We start from the raw sequence: 18,368 nt of genomic DNA on the forward strand, positions 1-18,368 counted from the left end.
CATCTGGAAATCACAAAGAGGTGCGGGAGTAGCACCCTGCCCTTCCCCGCAGTGGCGAGGCACCATTATATCAAATTGGAAGAGGAGGGAGTGGATTAGAGGCACAGCGAAGAACGCCTCTGCTTATATGTAAGCGTATAATCTTCATTACATGCTTGCATACAAAACCCGTTTGCTGAGGTGTGAGCCAGTAACTCCCTACCCCAGGCAGAGGGGCTTCACCAACCCAACCCAACCGCCTAGGCAGAATTAAAGCGCCCTCTACAAGCAGATTAAGGAAAGCAGCCAGACAAGCAGCAGAGATAACCGTAACTTTTCTGTGTCTCCCACTGGAAAATAACCATGTAATTGAATACAAACTAAGAGAAACTGGATTCTTTAAAGAAACAATTTGCTCATGATTTGCTCCTCTGGGAGCAATCCAAACGCTGCATTGAAATTCATTCCAGCATTTGTGCAACAGAGGTTTTCATTTTAACCAAAGAAGTAAATATAAGAGAATGCGTCTCAAACAGAGACCCAAGTTTGTGCAAAACCACAAACCCAGATGCAGTTATGGCTTGTTACAAAACATTATCAGTAGAGGTGCTTGCTGCTGAAGGCTCTGGGAGCTCACAGACTTTGCTTCATCTGCCTTGCCCATCTCAGACACTCATAGGATATACATTATCTTGGGAACGTGCTATTTGGGAAGAAGGGAACATCTCTGGTAGCAAGAATGAGCATATGCCAATTTATGATTTCTATTTTCTACTTGTCAATAAAAATAATTATTGTCCTGGTTTCAGCTGAGATAGAGTTAATTATTCTCATACTATATCTAAACCACAGCACTATACTGGCTATTATAAGAAAAATTAACTCCATCCCAGCTGAAACCGGGACAATTATTTAAAATTATGCAATATCAGGATGATAAGAACAGAAAATAGGCAAATAAAATCATTGAAAATAATCAAGTTCAGTCCAGAAGCGAGGACCTCCGTGTTGCCAGCTAGCAAGCCAACAGACACACACGACGGCACGAGCCCTCCCATTGCAACACGCGTAGCCATACTTCTTCCTCCCCAAAGTTAGCCGGTGCTCAGCGTTCCGAGGAATAAAACCCACCCTGGTCTCTATAGTCTTCTGCACGGGTCAGTATTTTTGGCAGCTGTTATTGCTGTTTGCAACATCCTTTCTACTCTAAGTCATATGCTTAGAGAGCTGCAGAAAGACAGTTTGATGCCCCAGTCACCAGTGCCTTCCTTCTCCCCAACCTTTCCCAGGCTTATTCATCCGGGAGGAGTCCCTGCTACAGAGCTCCTCTTGGAGAGCAAAAGTAGCAGCTGGCAAAATACTCAGAGGTATTTGCTCCATGTCATGGTTTTTCACCTCAGATTTCTTGCACAGCTGGTTATGCAGAAAATTTGGTTAAAAAAAATACTATAGCAATAAAATTGCATAGCAGCAGAAAACAATTTGGCTACTTAGGCCACTGGCAAATTAGAAAGGCTTTTGTGAATCTACTGTTAACATACAGAGAGGGAGGTAAGTCACTCACAAATAGAAACATTTAATCCAAAGACTTCTAAAAACAATCCCAAATCTATTTTCTTTCCCTCATCAAGAGAGCAAGTACATTGAGAAGCTCCTGGTAAGCATAGCCATTATGCTTATTAAAAATAGAAATAAAAAACTGGAAAACACAAGTTAACTTAGTGGTAACAGGGGAAGGCTTCACTCCCTCCCCACCATCAGTGCTACCGTCCTAAAACTTTAATTGCAGCAAAATGAGTTGTCTTCATACACTACAATTTACAGTTGAAAGCAAAATCCCTGCATGTTTGTATTCAAAATTGTTTGGGTGCCTGTGTGTACTACTGAGTAACCCGGTGATGTCCTCTGCAGGGATAAAGCACTAAGAAAACCTCAACTTATCCAAACGCTGGACTATTGACTGCCCACCTTCTGCTTCAACTGTTCTGTTGGGCAACATCAGCTTTTTTTCTTCTGACTCACATGAATACTTTTTCCTCCGTGCTCAGAGCTGGTTTGGGTATGTCAGGACAAAAGCAGGGTCAAAGCTTCTATGTTACTGATCTCAGAGCAGTCACCAGGTTGCTTGGAACTTCCACAGGCCATCAAGACCATTTCCTGCTCCAAGACACGACCAGATCTTTCTTTCATTCCTGATCCATGTTTGTTTTAAGTCTTTGGAGAGAAATTTAACTTTAGTATCTCCATCATTTGGGATATTCTACACTGGTCTCAGGCAACTTATTCACTACTTGGACTGTTAATGCCCCCTGTATTGTATCCCCAAACGTCTAATACAAACCTTCTTTATTGCAATTTACACCATTAATTTATGCCATCCATTATGGATATAAAGAATAAACTACCTCCCTCTTTGAAGCAGCTGTTCACGTAGTGGAAGACTATTTTCAATTTTCTCTTCTTTCATATTCATACTAAGTAATATCAATTTATCACTGCAGGGTGTATTTTCTAGACCTCTGGTTGATTTTACTGTTCTCTTCTGGCTCCCTGCAGCTGGCACCAGCTTTCCTGAAACGCTCTGTCCGGACCAGGACACAGACCCCAGCCAGGCCACCACTGCCTCTGCATAAAGCACAGCAATTATTTTGTCCTTGTTGCAGGTTATGCTCCATACGTACATCAGGGCTATGTTTGCCTTGATTTTTCTCCCCATCACAACAGCACTTTTGAGTCATATTCAGCTTTTTTCACTATCTTTTTCCCTTCCTTTCTCTTCCAACATAATCCTTAGCTGTTTCTCGCTTTTTATTTGCTTTAAGGGTGGGATTTTTACTGAACATCCTTTTCTCTTTTTTTTCTTTTCTTGTTTTCTCCCAGTACCATAAAGCATACACTGCTTTAAAAAAGCATTTGCTCGTCACAAGTACTACAAATGAAGTGCACGGGCACTGTTATAATCAGCCCTACTTTGTTCTTTGAAAGACTTCCTCATATTAACCTCAGAAGAAAAAGCAAAGTAATTTGATCACTGCCTGACTCTGGAGTCATCCCGGCTGATTTTACCCTGAAATGGAATTTCCCAGCTCTCTCCAAACCGGCACCTGGACCGGCCCAGTGTCTTTAAGAAGCTGCCGGTACTGTGAATTGCCCTTAGGAGCTTTAACAGCCCTGAGGTGTCTTGAAATCAATTCTGCTCAAGGACATTTTTTTGGTTTTTTGAGTGTTCATTCTTAGTCTGTTTTTCTTCAACTAGAAAACAGAGGATAATTAAGAGAAAACATTATCATAAATCAACAGAAAGAGAACAAACCTGGCACCCAAATGAAGGCATTTCACAATTTAAAACTACTAACTCAGTTGCATTCAGATTTCTGCTCTTTGTCACAATACATTAGGTATTTTCCTGAACCAGAAACCACGTGGGGGATGCTGTGCACCAGATGGCAAGTGAAGAAGGACAAGTACAACGTACTGCACGTAAGAAGTAGTCCGATGTGCAGGTATAGTATGGGGATGGACTTGCTCAGCGCTCAACAGAAAGACTGGGGAGACCACAGAGGATCACAACTAAATGCTGCAATGTAATCCTGAAACTTGGCTGGAATGCTGGCTGTGGGGAACAGGAGGAAATTCTGGCTCTGGTCTGGACTGCTGTTTCCCAGTGAGACAATCTGTCCAGTTTTCGACACTGCACTTATATTTGCAGGCAGAGGGGAGAACATTCAAGAACAACAGGAATATGAAGAGATTCATAAAATACAACCTGTGAGCGAAGACTGCAAGAATAACAAAGATCTAATAACAATCATCACATTCACCAAAGTGTGTTATAAAGACGGTTTCTTTACAAAGGAAAAGTCATTGGGAATAGCGGAACAAAACAGATTGGCAACCTGAATACAAGAGAGCCTGCTGTCGCGGTTTAACCCAGCCAGCAGCTAAAACAACCACACAGCCGTTTGCTCACTCCCTCCCACTCCCCGTGGGTTGGGGGAGAGAGTCGAAAAGAAAAAAAGGTAAAACTCGTGGGTTGAGATAAAGACAGTTTAACAGGACAGAAAAGGAAGAGAATAGTAATAACAACAACAGAATATACAAAACAAGGGATGCACAGCACAATTGCTCACCACCTGAAACCAAGTTTTTGAGCCATGCTGCCTCCCGGCCAATCCCCCAGTTATATATGGAGCGTGATGCCATATGGTATGGAATAGCCCTTTGGGCAGTTGGGGTCAGCTGTCCTGGCCGGGTCCCCTCTCAGCTTGATTGTAGCCCCTGGTTATATTCTGCTTTTGCTTCATTTCTGAAATCGGCGCATGGAGCTCAGTTGCTGTTTCCCACAAAAGCAAGCAGCTCCTATGGAGCTTCCCGGGCATGGGAGATAGCTAGAGCCTAACCACACATCTGGCTTTCAGACCTTCCCAAAGAAGCAGGACATTCACTTGAAACCATCTGGCTAAGGGCAAGAAAGCCCATCCCTGCTGTTGCAGTTTTCTAAATAAAGCAATGAGACTGACCATAATTTGCACCTGTGTGTGAAAAAGGGAACAAGAAATCTAAATTGTACTCGTACTGGAATTACGATTAACTCAATTCTGCCGTGTTGGTTCTACTCAACACATATGGTACCTCTTGATTTAGGTGAAACTGAGAAAATGTAAGTATGCGACAGTAAATTACTTTTTAATTTCAACTCTATTCTAAGAGGGCTAATTTACTTTCCTTTTCAATGTCTCCCCTTTCAACAGTCATCACACTTAGGTCTTCTCAGAGGTCCTGCTGAAGCTGACAGCAGGGAAGTAAGGGACAAGGAGGAAGATGGCAAAGGGGTAAGAAGCCAGTAGAAGGGTTATGGTGGTGACAGCGTCATTGCTGGCTCCAAAAAGAGTTAGGAACCAGCAATCTATATCCCGGAGAGGCTGATGGGTGAGATCGCTTTTATGCCTAAGAGGTTTTATCCTCATCGCAACTGCGCAATGATGCTGCCTTCCTTTATCCCAAGTGTGTAAGAAAAAATTACAATTGGTGCAGATCAGTTATATCTGTCCAGATAAAATTACGGTATATCCTAAACCCAGTGCTTTATATCACAGCAGAGCCTTCCAACAGGGCTAGTAGAAGCATGAAAACATAATTTTCCAATCGCTCTTTGTCACCTTCAACAGCAATGATGTCTTTACCTATTGTACTTTTTAAGCTGTTTTCTGTTCATGTTTTGTTTCGGTCTAGTTCGCCTTTCAACATTTCAAAAGCTCCTGAGAAACGCGAAAGGAAAAAGGACAGAGGGACATGTTGAATGAGATGTTAAATTAAGGACATGCATATTCAATTTGTCTTTGTGGTGAAATGGTTGCTATTACGTGTTTCTTCAGGAAAAAAAATGAAGATGAGAGATTGGAGATTTTCCTTCTTGCATAATTTTTTTGCGATAACTTATTTCTCTTTAAAACTAATCGCCCAGCTGAATCCTGGTTGCAGTCCCAGAGGAAGACATGCAATGCAGTTTTAACAAGCTGCTTACAACAGCAAGCAGTTACACATTTGAAGCAGGTGGCTTAAGTTCTTTCATGGCAATGCTTCCCATTGACAATCACAATTTAGATTGTGCAAATATTCTTGCAATGATTAGGTGCAGGTGGCTTAGGAGATGCTCTGAAATCATGAAGACACAGTTCATGGACAACTAGATTGATTGCTTTCACAGCTTGAGCAGTTTTTGACCTCTGAAGCTGAGCTGGTAGGGTGGAGTTACTCCATGGGTTTATATTCAGCGGACGTGATATGATCCTTAGAAACCCCGAGGTCTTTTAGAATAATGTTACGTGACTAGTACTTGATATCTGATGGGTCTGTAACCTCAAGACGCAGCTGTAAGCTACCGTAAAGCGAGGAAATGTTCTGATTCGCAATCGCTACAGAGCAGGACCTGACTGCTCTCATCACAAGGACCTACCTCTCACCACATGGTCGGTACACCTCCTTCTATCCCATGTCCTTCACAGACGAATTTTGTAGTCACTCACCCTTAACACTTCCTTTTTCTCCTGAACATCCAGCAACCTCTGCTCCTTGCTGCCAGAGCCAACACTCGCAGGAGCGGGAGGCCCAGGGCAGAGCACAATGACGTCCCCTCTGAGCTGCTCTCAGCCGCAGGCGTTCACAGCCCCGCTCGCCGGCCCTTGGCTCGAGGCTGACGGGGACGTCCTCTGCTGCAAGGCTGTCACCAAACCTCCCCTTCCACTACGCTATTAACAGCAAAGTGAGAGATTCTGGAGAATTTCCATACGGACGGAAGCTGAATTATCACAGTTTCATTTTACTTATGAATTTACAAATATGGAAATTAATTAACCTTACTTCAGCACATTATGTCTTTGTCTCTTGGTCAATCTGTTGGTTGATCCTTAAAACAGTTTCATTGTTACCTGTTGCCATTTAGTTGTGTTTATTTACTTATTTAAAGGCAGAAGATAAGCTTTTTTCCTCACTGCATGGACTCGCTGCCAGTGGACTTTAGAGCCCTTTGAGAAATCTTGCATTGGCCCTCAGAGTAACTACCAAACCACCAAAAAGGAGAGTGGAAATATTAATGTTTTGAAATAAATTGGTGAACTCTTGGCACATGTTTTGACCCCAAACTCCTAATCTACATGGTAGTGAAATTCAATTTTAAAACTTTCCCACTAGAAATAAGCTAATATTTTAAAGACAGTATCGCTCATTATAACATAAATTGTACACTTAAGCAAAAATACGCTGAGGTAAAAAAAATAATCTTGTTTTCAAATTTTACTTAAGGATTAAAAAAAAAGTATGCACAGAAATTATCACCAGGAGAACAAGCAAATTCCCGAACACAGTGTCTTTCACACATTTGCAGCTCTATGATTGCTGTACCCTCTGATTCCCCTCTGAAGGCTGTTTGGACCATAATAAAGAAGCACCTTTGAAAGTGCTCTAATTAGGAGGCTTGATGCCAGAACCCGATCATTAAAGGCTGTGCTGAGTTTAAAATTCAAAGGCAATGTAGTCCCAGGTAGACTAGTTTCTGCTTGCAAAGTAATACGTTAGGATAGTAAAAATGACTTGTACATAGAAAATAAGGAAGCAGCAACTTCAGGGGCTTTAATGTAGTTGGCATAGCAAAAGCCCAATGAAGACAGATTTTATTTCAGCCCACCAAAGTTTAGTGGCTGAAGCACGTCTTCATGGTTACCTTCCCGTCGTCTCAATGTAATTGTCTGAGCTCTGCGGGCTTGTAAAGGCTGAGTTGGTGCATCTCCATGCAGCACAGCAGAATAAGATACTCTCACTCCACAGCACTGCTTTTTCCACAAAGGATGAAGGGGGTTTCACCGAACTGCTGCACGCTAGAAGGATGAAGCTTTTAGCTCTAGTTCAAAAAACTCAGCATGAGGAGAAGGCAGGCATGCACTGTGCCCTTACATCAGGGTGGACTAGGAAGAGAGCCTCTTCATGCTTTAAGGCAATTAATTACTGTATATACTGAAGATGACCTAACTCAAGGTGGAGGAAAAGGGTTTAGGGCAGCAACTCTTAAAACCACAGTGAAGTAATTAAGTACATTAGCTTCCTTGGAGGCTAGTTTTCCCACAAAAAGTAGTGATAAAATGACTGGTTTAAAATCAGTTTTCTCTTTACTTTCTTGATGAGATGCCTTCATAGCAACTACACATCTACTGTCTTTCTGGGGATAGCATAGGTATGGACTCATTTATTCCCCAGTTCCTAAGCTGTATTGCTAAAAACTCTGGAAAACAGAGTGGTGGAGGGGGAGTTCAGACACTGCCAACGCTACCCTGAAAAACTTGTGACCTCCAAGGAGGTACCTCTTATTTTAAGATGGACCTCACTGGAGAGGTCACACATTTCTTGGGAGGACAGGAACGACATATTCAGTGTATTACTCAGTCAAGAATTGAATTACTGCTCTCCCAAGCTTGGCATTTGACTTGGCTGTCAAGTGCATAACATCTAATAAAAGGCAGTGGGCTGTTTCACTCTGCTGACTTGCAGGTCTCGGAGACGGAAGGAGACGGTGTTGGCTTTGCCTTGATATTTAGGACAGAGGCTTGCTAATAATTTTAAAGCTGATGAATATACATGCACTCTGCAATGCTCTTTTTCTAGAAATTTAATAAAAAGTTCCAGGGTTGAGGTGAGGACAGACTGGATAAAAAGCGTGGGAATGTCCCAGGAGGGCCTAACGTGTTTCTAGTAAATGTACTAAGTACTATACCACTTCTTTTCTGTCATTAATAGTAGTTTCATGACAAAGGCCAGTAAGTAATGGATCAGTCCTGGTAAAAATTCAGGGTTACCTTTGGAATTAATTCAGGTTATGATCCACCCAATACCTGTCCTTACGGAAGGACGTGCAGGGTGGCCTTGCCAGAGCCTGGCATCACTCACTTTGTGCCCAGAACACACACCATCATGCTGCAGCAAATAACATGAAGGCAGTCCAAGATGACGCCCCAAAAGAGTTTGAAGAGGGAGCTGACTCTGAAGGCTTCGTCCATGAGAAGCTTGTGCTGCAGCCAGGCCATTACAGCCACCTCCTGCAGATGGACGGGCAGTAAAGGCTCCAAGGGCAATGCTCTCACACACACAACCCATGAGCAGAGAGCAGGCAAAGGGTTATCAGTCATAACGTCAAATCTGCTGCCTTAGTCAAGCAACACGAACAAGAAAGATGAAAGGCTAGCACTCCTATCTTTCAATATATACAATTTTGGAAATACAATATTCAAAGTCTTCTGGGATGCAAGAAAAACAGTATGCTGTCTCAGCTTCAGCTTGGTTTGGAACAACTTCCAGTACAGACCAGTCTGTACGTGCTTAAGAACAGGTAACGAGAACATCAGGTGCTGAAGGCTCTTTCAGTGAGTGTGACGTTTTAAGCGTCACCCTTAGGCACTGATATTTTCAGTAGCAAAGCCTATGCCAGCACTGTTAACTGAAATGACGGATCTGTCCAAATCTCAGGGAACCAGCAGCATCAGGAAGATTGAGATCACACGTTCCTCTCCCCATCTCAACGTCATGCAAGAATTTGCCGCTTTCCTCTAGAGTTTCTGCTGTGCCCATGAGCAAAGCTCCTTGCAAAGTTCTCTGGATCCTCAGCCACCCTGCTCCTAGGTTAAAACTAACATTAAGTTGAAGGTGTGCGCCAGCGATCCTGGTTATGCCACGAATAAATTTCTAAAGAGTTGTGGAAGACCTGAAAGAAACTTAGGCTAAACTAAGACAAGGAGTGGCGGCAGTTTGCTTGTTGCTATGACTGATCAGAGCAAACCGCTGACCGTTCTGGCTATCAGAAAAGCGCATGAAAAGATTCAGGGTCTTCAAAGGGCAGTGCTAATACAGAAAAAAAAGAAAACCCAACCGTTCATTTTCCTCAATTTTCTGTATCAGATGCTAGCACATCCTGATTAGAATTCATGATGACTCATATTCAAAGGCCTGCTTCTAATCCCTAAAATACTATCAATACAGATACTTGGTTGGAAAGATGCTTTAAGGCATAGTTGGCAAACTCCCCGATGGGCATTTTTTCTTTTTATTAAATGTAAATGATTGTTCAGTATTTTAACTCTCTCTCCCTTTCCAGACCTCCACACTGACACATAAAACCAGCCATCATTTAAATGATGCATTGATGGTGAATTTCTGTGATATATTATCCATTATGTTATATTAAACAGAGAAAAAGTGGACTCTGCTATCATAACTATTGAGACTGTTTTTCCTTCCATGTTGATTTACATCCAAATAACCAACTTATCAACCTTGCAAATGCCAATCTGCACTGAGGCAAGAAGCTGTGAAGTTCTTAAGCAGACACTCTCCTTGGGACTGAAAGGTCAGTGTTTGTGTTATTTATTCTTAGGTGGAAATATTTTACTCAAGTTAGGGAGGACTTTCAACAGAAATAATCATTGAAGATTTCAACCAAGAAAAGTCAGGGCCTCAGACTAAATTAAATAAAAACATTCAAAAGAATTAATTTTGTTCAAAGTGCAGACAGAAATATATACAGAGAATAAACTCAGTAATGTAATAGCATCATACTCAAAGGAGGAGCGCCCATTTATCCAGGCAGCAAGCCCAGATTTGCCTGCCAACTCTTCTTGGGGAAGTCAAAACTGCAAAATCCACTAAGGCGGTCTCTGACTTCCACACAGGAATTTCTCTTCCTGGCACCTTTTTTACACCAACCTGAGATGCCCTTAAAAACATACTTTCCTTAGTATTTCTTTGCCTCACTTCTCTTCTTGGAAACCCCAATAACTACCTCCCCAAGGGATGTTTTAGAATTAAGTGACATTATGGCAAAGGCAACCATAAAATGGAGGTTGAGGCTATCTGTCTGTAAAACGACATAGCACAACGAGGAGGAAAGATCCGGGTTACTGGAGGAGCCTTATATTCTGTTATATTCTGTTCAGAACCTGAACAATATTGATGAAAAGCTAGTGAAAGCGTGAGGCTTCCAGTTTGACTATCCAAATCAGACCTGCCGTTGCTTGACTGACAGTATGCGTACACTGGATTAGCTCCAAATGACGAACCTATTTATGTGCAAAAGCATGTGTTTGTAGCATAACTATTGGTGTACGTGAATGAGTGTGAAATGCATAAATAAGTTATGTGTCCTATTAGCAAACTCATAATATCATGTCTAAGAATACAAACTAAGAAGAGATGTCTAATAAACTGCTGGTGCTGCTGGCTGGCTCGCTCCCACTGTGATGCTATTTCATCAACAATGTAACCAACATTTTGTTCCTTATGGCATTGTTTTAGTACAGAAAATGTAGAAGATCATTGTGAAAATAAGGTAACTTTGTGGCCGGAGAAGTCAAGCTCCATGGTTACTTGGAGAGACAGATGCAAGTGCATCCATCAACAGTAAGATGACAGCACTGCTACTGCTGCAAAATTAATAAAAATATACTTAGCTTCTGAAGAATAAAGCTGTTATTGTTTTAACAAAGGACAGTCTGGCCCTTAAGCTTTCTTGAATGCACCAGTCTGGCTACTAATGTAATAGATGGGCAGCACAAAGGGAGGTCTCGGCATCCTGCTCCACTCACATACGGAAGCTTAAGGATAGCAAGGTTTGCCTTGAAGAATACTGAAACCTTGTGGTGGTAGGCATTGTGTTCCAAACCAAACAAAAACTGGACAGTTACCGGGTACTTCTATACTGTACTTTGCCAAAGCATCCCTTAAAAAAGAGAGCATGAATGTGCTTGAGAGCATCTAGTAGTGTAGCATGGTTGCAAAACCGATTCCCAGACCAGCCAAATTGCCAGAAACTAGAAAATAAAAAGGCATAGCCTTTTAAAAATTAAGTTAGTTCAGTTATGCATGCTAATTTATTTCACAATAATATGGAAATCTTTGTTTTAAAAGCCAAATTCACTAGATATGAGGTTTCACAAATGAACTCCTGGGGTTCAGGAGTTTAGTCCACCACCACGAAAGCAGACTATAACTGTTAGTGAACCCACAAGGTGCTGATGAAGTTTGGGGGTGCCAGGTTTTGCTAACAGGTAATGTTGCTAGTGCAGGAATGGTTTGAGGATTTCATGTGGAAGGAGCTACAGGACTAGATTTACAGCAAGAGGCAATGCCCCTGGTCTAAAATCAAGAGATGGACAGCTCTGAAGCTAACATGATTAGAAACAGTTAGAACATTTTTTCTGCTACTGGAATATTTTATAATTTCACTGTGAAAACCATTTGAAAGTAATTTCTTTTAGTAGGAAAATACTACACAAAGACTGGCAAGTTGCACTCATGCTCAAAAGAAGGGTAGTTGTATTTGCTGTGATAAACACAATTTTGTCCTCACACAAGGCTTCCAGTCTTTGGTGTCCCATGCTAAATTCTTCCTCTTCCTATAGCTTAGTGTGTCCAATTTTGACACGCTAAACTTCTGCTAATGAGTTCAGAGTTTTCTATTTCACAGTCAGCGCAATTAAATCGACTCCAGCTGCTAGTGTGTGTTTTCTAAGGGAAAACTGTATTGGTCGTTGCTTTGACATTAATATTCTCCTGAGTTTTGCTGTTGGTTTCTTAAAATGAACAATTCTCCCAAAACTCGCCCCGCTCTCTGCTGCCCATGATGTTACCTGCGACTCAGCAGTATGGTGTAGGGGCCACTCTCAAAAGCAGACTGTCTCTGTTCGTGTTACTCTGCCAATGAAACTCCCTTTGTTAAGAAACAATGTCCTTGGCTGAAAACAGTGAACTGCCAGGCTAGGGCCGTATGTGCCCAGCAACCTGGGCATCACGCGGACAAGAGAGCAGAAAATACATACCTTCGGATGATAAAAGCCTAAAGGTAGTGCTATTCTGTAGCTGAAGCTGTTTCTGCGATCTTTTATCACTTCGTACACTCACACATGCAATGTCCTTCTACATCCCCTCCCTCTCCTTTCGCCTTTATTTATCTTCGAAATAGGCTAAAGAATTCATCTAGGATGGAGCATCCCCAAATTAATTCTTGTACCAGGGAGGAAAAAAGCACTGTTCAAAAAAACAAATTCTACAAATGAAAGTCTTTGCTCTTTACTGGAATCCTGACATTATTTCTCCAATGCCGAGGAGGCTGGCTGGCTCCGGTCCCCTTTCAGCTAACCTCATTGCAAAACAGCTCCACCAGTTGCAAACTGTTCAGAATGCAGAGGCATGTTTGTTTGCCGGTTTGAACAATCGAGAACGTATTACGCATTCCCTGCATTATTTATATTGGCCACTTATAAGTTGATTTTTATTTATTTATTTAAAGTTTCCATCTGTAGGTACTGGCTACACTGCAAAATCTCCTCCTTTCGATCATGTTCTGATGGATATCTGTTCTCCCACAACATCTCTCCTTTAGGACACGTAAGCTAACAGTGATACAATTTTTCAACTTATTGTACGCGTACATTTTTCTGTTTGGTTTTAAAATCCCCAGAGTCAACTCATAATATTACAGCTTCCTTTCATTGTTAAAAAAAAAAAAAAAAATTAGTTTCAAGGCCTCGTGACTTTTTCAGTCTTGACAAAAATGTTAACGCTGTATTTGCAACGACAGATCTCAGGATAGGGAAATATTTTCCACTGCTCTAAATCTGTTACAAAAAAACAAGTCTATGAAAATGTGTTAGTTCAGATGACTAGGCACCTCATATTCATAACCTTCTTTTGATCTGCCTTTTTTATTCTTTCATCTAACTCTTTTACTAGAGTAAGAGACCTCCACAAAATTATTTCTATAATTAAGATGCTTTAAAATGACAGAACATACTTTGAGACTTCTAGCATCTATGCTGCATATGGCTCCAAATATTTTAGATCCTAACATATCTAACATCATTGTGTCGTGAACATAAATTCAGCCTGCTGCATCAAAGTGTCACGATCTGCCTTTCTGTTAGGAGGATTCCTCCATCTAGGGATGTCCACAGAGCAACACGAAGGTATTGGCAGACTGTGGATAAGCAATACTAATTCCTCTCTAGCTTCCACTGCTACCTGTACCAGTAAAAATATGGCAGCATGGGTTTCTACAAGTACAAGCCTAAAGATTTGTTGCCCAATGCTGGATATCTTTACTATAACTTCACTATTAGTATACTGTATCTTTATTATCATGGTTTGCCATAGGAGATGACAGCAAGTGCGGGTATGTTCCAAGCAGGTCTTACACTCCACATGTTTTTAATTTCCATGCGAAGAACTGCTGCAATCTATACATCGGTGCTGAATTATGCACAGACCTGTATGAATTATTCTGTTGTCCTTGCTAAGGTAGCACCAGATTTACTGCTGGCACTGCAGTACAACTTCTGCGTTGCCATCTCACGCGTGCCTGGCTCCAAAGCCAGTTGTGTGCTTCCTGAGTTGGCAGGGGTGGAAGTGCAGATGCAAGAGATTTATCCTCTGAGGGAAGACAGCTCTTCAACTACTTTCAGATAAATGCTAAGCGCGTAGGCTTTGAATCCAGCTAATGAATTCAGTGTGTGCATCAGAACATAGGCTTGGAAAGGACCGCCTAGGACACTGATCCCCACTAACTGCAAGCAATCATATAATAAATGTATAAATAAATAAATATAATAAAGAGCAAAGTGTCCTGCAGGATGTCATAGTCTGCCCTCTCCATTTACTGCATGCCATAAAGTAACGTTCTTCTAATACACAGACCTTTATCAAATTATGATCTTTAGGAGATGAGCTGAAGAGCTCAGAAATCACAGTATAAGACAGGGAAAGTGGAGGAGGTAAGGGGAGGGTACGACTGACGTTTTAGCGCTCTGAGGTGGCTGAATACATTACATGAAAACAGCTGTAAGACCCTACAAAAAGGTCCTCCTGGACTCCTGAGGCAATTTGTGAAGTCCCAAGGCAGAAAAACAATCAAATACAGTATCACTGTACAACAGTAAATGCAACCAACAGTTCAAGTCTGTTTCCTTCAAAGCTTGGGGGCACCCACAAATTGGGTGCCCGGCTCCTGGTATTGCAAGCTGTTACTGAGAACTGCAGGTGCGCTTCCACTCGGTAATCTCATCCCTCCCATAAACTTCATCTTGAAAAACAGTGGGTTTGTGTCCCAGCTGTGTTTGGAAAGCCCTTCTAGAATTTCATTTCTCTCTCTGGTTAATATGTCTTTTTCTAATTTCCAGTCTAAACATACTCAAGAAACACTTAAGTCCCCTTGATTTTCTACCCATATTATTATGTTCTATTCCCTCACTCGTATTTGAACCCTCAATGTATTTTTAAAAAGTAAACATCTCTATTGCTACAAAAGCAAGTAAATCCCAGTCAGTCCTGTAACAGAGAGATACGGAGGCATACCATGCAATTACTCATCCCTCTCTGCAACTCTCCAAGTTTAAATAGATCCTCTTCTGATAACAAGTAACAAAATTACGTAGGATACTTAAATGAACCTTGTACAACTGGGCAAACACTTCCCTGCTCCTTCTTCTAGGCACAGCCCGAAATCCCTTTCAGCGGTTTGGTTTTTTTAGTAGCTCCATCAACAGCGGCTCCTTGATCCTCTCATTTTAAGCTCCATCACCACCTATTAACAGTCCTTCACAGGAAGGTCCCTCCCTGACGGCAGCAGCCCTAAGGAAGAGCAGAGCTATCCATCTCATGGGAGAATTTCCCAAAACTGCCACCCGGCCCTCAAACGCTTGCAGTTCGCTCACTTCCTGAACAAAAAGTAAAGTCTTTTTATTTTTCAGGCCCTCTTATGCTTTCCTTCCTTGAGTGTGTCTTTATGTTGCTGTCTGCACCTACGTGAAAGGCTGGCACTCGCCTCCTGCCGTAACTGGGACTCCACAATAACCTTGTACGTGCTGCAAACTCACTACACTCTCATTTCACCCCTTGCCTCTGACCCTGGAAACGAGAACGATCAGTGAGTCCTCGCTCGCTCTCAGCAGCCCCCGGGCAGCTGTTCAGACCTCCGTCTCCTTCCTGTGCCAAGGAATGCTACACTATTTAATCGTTCATTGGAAGAAATCTGTGTCATGCTTTGCATCCTCCAAACTTCCCAGGTCCCACTATACGTTTTTGAGACGAAGAAACAGAAACTCAAGATGGAAGAGAAACACAGGCTTACACAGTAGCAATGTGACATTTTTGGGATATTTTTGGTACTTTTCCTGTTACACTGCTTGCTTTAACCACTACTGTCACTAAAGTTAACATTTTCAGAGAGGCATCTTTTATATTTTACAGCTCTATCTATGCCCAACGTTTTGGTCATTGAGTGGAAACGGTCAGCTCAGCATTCATCACCTCATGCGTGGGATTTTTGTCATCTTCCCTTTGCATCCACCTCCAGTGAATTTCCCCTGCCATTGCCTTGCCCAGGCACTTCGTTTTGCTCAATCATTCTGCAGTTTTTCACAGGCAGCATTCATCTTCACTGCTCTGAATAAAAGCATCATCAGCACACTCTGGCATCTTTTCCAGTTCATTTATCAGTTGAGTATCACAGGTTTAAGCACAGATTCTTTTGAGACCCTACTGCTGTCATCCCTTCACTCAGAAAACTGATCAGTTAGTCCTACCTTCTGTTTCCTATCTTTTGAGCAAATTTGTATTGATCTGCAGAGCATTCCTTTAATCTCATGGAAGTGCAGATTCTTAAGTGCACAGTAATGAAGCACCACTTTCTCATCCTTTTGGCTTCAATCTCTATAGCATACCCATATTTCACTAGGGAAGGCCCATTTTTTTGGTTCGGTTGCTCCTTTTTACCACCATGATGTCAATTTGGCATGACTCTGGGGCTGCTACTCTGGAGGTGGGATTGGGCTAACATGCCCCCACTTCTTCCTTTCTCAGTAGTTTTAGGGTTGTTCAATGAGAGGGAGATGGCCCTGAAGGTAGTGTGTCAGTGGACCTTTCAGCATTCCTGAATTCCTCCAAGAAACTGAGCTCAAGGACACCGACTTCTCCTGGCCAGCACACATCCGCCAGTGCCACGTAAGGCAGATACACTCAAGTGTGTATCAAAATACATTGAGTATCTCCACATCCTGTGCTGGCTCTGACTGTAATTCTTCTAGGAGGTGGGATGAGCACTGATTGCATCAGTTAGCCTTCCTACCAGGCTGATCTGACCCGTCCTGTCTTGCTGCACTCCTCCCTCCTGTGGCCAAAACGGCACCGTTTTATCCATCACCTACCTCCTGTGTCTCCCCTGGCTTCATTACAGTCATTGCTCTGCCTCCAGCTTCAGTCTATGGCTGAGCTTCTGCTACACCTACACCCATCCTTACCTCAAAGTAACATGACTGCTCACTTAGCGCCCGAGATCTGCGCTGGCTTGTTTCCAGGTTTTCGGTTTGTTTGGGGATTTTTGGAGGGGAGGAGGCAGATGGGCTGGTTATATGAAGATCAGTTCCTCAGCTGCTACAGTAACCTACTTCTTGTAGTCTGGCAACTTCCTACTCCTAATGCAAGGTTAGGGTTCACACCTGCAGTGGCTTTGAACTTTATAGAGTAAGGTTCAGAACTTGATATTTAAAATCTAAGATTTTAGTTTATCAGAATTTATAGAATTTGAATACTTAGGCTCTGTGCTATTTAGAGTAAATTGCAACTCTTCAGTAAGCAGGTGTTGAAGAAAATTATGTAGATTATGAAAGCTTCAGGTATGTGTTACAACCACACACACAAAAAAGTTGAACTTCCCTATGCTGAATCTTGTTTATAGCAACCCTCCCACTATTAGCCCCTAACAGAATGGCAATGTGCTCATTATTATTAAATTTTATCCCATCTTTGTTATACTAATCCACAAAGTCAACAAAATTCTTCCATACAATACTTCTGTCCTTCGGAGCATTACAGGAGTATAAGAAACTGTATCAAAGACCTTGCACCAAGGTTACTAAAGGAAATATTACACAGGACTGGTCCCAAGACCTGTCCCTTATGAATACCTCTAACAATTCTCCTGCAACCTGGTACCTCACCTCTCAGTACATCCTGTCACAGTCTGCTCTTTTCCCAGCTCCTTATCTGCCTAAGCCAGTTTCTTATAATTCCTGTATTAATCTGCACCATCTCCACTTTAAATAATAATTTCCTTTGGGAACTGTACTGAATGAATGCTTCCCATAAATCTAGATAGCTTAAGCCCACCGCATTACTGTAGTCTGAGATGTTCGCTATCTCAGCAAAAAGAAACATTAAGTTAGTCTGACAAAATCTCCTTCTGATCAAAATTTTGCATTTTATCCCACTCTTCACTTATCATGATGTTCTTGATTACTCTTTGTTCAAAACTGGTCCTAAGACATTACATAGCGTTGAAATAACCTAATTTGCATGTAGTTTTTAGAATTTCTTTTTTGCTCTTTTTCCATATATGTTAGTATTTAACAGTCAGAGCACGTTATCTCCATACCGAAATAAACATTAGGAGTTTTTGCTGTAGACTCCTGGTGGCCAGAGGTAAAATCAGAAAAGTAAAATATTCGGTTTCTATAAAGGATGAAACTAATAAAAACAAGAGCTTTCCTATCCTTTACCCATCCTCAAATAAATCTCACAGACCAACAACAAAAAGGAGGCTGGTCACGTAGTATTCCAGGATGATTTTACATCTTATTACTTCAACGGAAATATTAAACCAACAGTGGAGCATTTAGAAGTGGAATGGAAATACTGCCACTATATTGGCAAGAATTAGTTCCTGTTACTCGAGAACAACTCTTTAATATTGTTCATTAGTGTTTTTAATCTGTTAGCACTACTGTGCTACCTTGCTTATACTTTAACTGTATTTTTCATAGGAAATTTTTTTTTTTTTTTGCTTAAGTTTAGATTGTCAT

General features: G+C 41.7%; 1 protein-coding gene across 5 annotated transcripts in view; it reads right to left on the reverse strand.

Moving 5' to 3' along the window:
• Nucleotides 1–18,368, reverse strand: part of PCDH15 (protocadherin related 15) — a 1,027,345-nt gene that overhangs the window by 459,748 nt on the left and 549,229 nt on the right. The window lies entirely within an intron of this gene.

Source organism: Grus americana, chromosome 7 (assembly GCF_028858705.1).
Source record: "Grus americana isolate bGruAme1 chromosome 7, bGruAme1.mat, whole genome shotgun sequence".
Classification (NCBI taxonomy): domain Eukaryota; kingdom Metazoa; phylum Chordata; class Aves; order Gruiformes; family Gruidae; genus Grus; species Grus americana.